Raw genomic sequence first — 1,289 nt, forward strand, 5'->3', positions numbered from 1 at the left:
CACTGACTTTTCTAGGCTGCCCTATCTATGTTTCCTGGTAAAATACATGGGAAAATCCCATTGGAGGAAAATTCCACTTAGGGTTAGGGTTAGGTCACCATGAACTGAGAGAGCAAAATGGACATCACCAACAAATTTGGAGTGCTTGGGTATGGTTAGGAGGGCACTGACTTTTCTGGCTGCCCTATCTATGTTTCCTGTTAAAATACATGGGAAAATCCCATTGGAGGAAAATTCCACTTAGGGTTAGGGTTAGGTGAACATGAACTCGGAGAGCAAAATGGACTTCTCCAAAAAATTCGGAGTGCTTGGGTATGGTTAGAAGGGGACTGACTTTTCTAGGCTGCCCTATCTAGGTTTCCTGGTAAAATACATGGGAAAATCCCATTGGAGGAAAATTCCACTTAGGGTTAGGGTTAGGTCACCATGAACTCGGAGAGCAAAATGGACATCACCAACAAATTTGGAGTGCTTGGGTATGGTTAGGAGGGCACTGACTTTTCTGGCTGCCCTATCTATGTTTCCTGGTAAAATACATGGGAAAATCCCATTGGAGGAAAATTCCACTTAGGGTTAGCGTTAGGTCACCATGAACTGAGAGAGCAAAATGGACATCACCAACAAATTCGGAGTGCTTGGGTATGGTTAGGAGGGCACTGACATTTCTAGGCTGCCCTATCTAGGTTTCCTTGTAAAATACATGGGAAAATCCCATTGGAGGAAAATTCCACTTAGGGTTAGGGTTAGGTCACCATGAACTGAGAGAGCAAAATGGACATCACCAACAAATTCGGAGTGCTTGGGTATGGGTAGGAGGGCACTGAGTTTTCTAGGCTGCCCTATCTATGTTTCCTGGTAAAATACATGGGAAAATCCCATTGGAGGAAAATTCCACTTAGGGTAAGGGTTAGGTCACCATGAACTGAGAGAGCAAAATGGACATCACCAACAAATTCGGAGTGCTTGGGTATGATTAGGAGGGCACTGACTTTTCTGGATGCCTATCTATGTTTCCTGGTAAAATACATTGGAAAATCCCATTGGAGGAAAATTCCACTTAGGGTTAGGATTAGGTCAACATGAACTCGGAGAGCAAAATGGACTTCTCCAACAAATTCGGAGTGCTTGGGTATGGTGAGGAGGGGACTGACTTTTCTAGGCTGCCCTATCTAGGTTTCCTGGTAAAATACATGGGAAAATCCCATTGGAGGAAAATTCCACTTAGGGTTAGGGTTAGGTCACCATGAACTCGGAGAGCAAAATGGACATCTCCAACAAATTCGGAGTGC

The sequence above is a fragment of the Protobothrops mucrosquamatus genome, unplaced genomic scaffold (genome assembly GCF_001527695.2).
Source record: "Protobothrops mucrosquamatus isolate PMUCROS unplaced genomic scaffold, P.Mucros_1.0 scaffold3167, whole genome shotgun sequence".
Classification (NCBI taxonomy): domain Eukaryota; kingdom Metazoa; phylum Chordata; class Lepidosauria; order Squamata; family Viperidae; genus Protobothrops; species Protobothrops mucrosquamatus.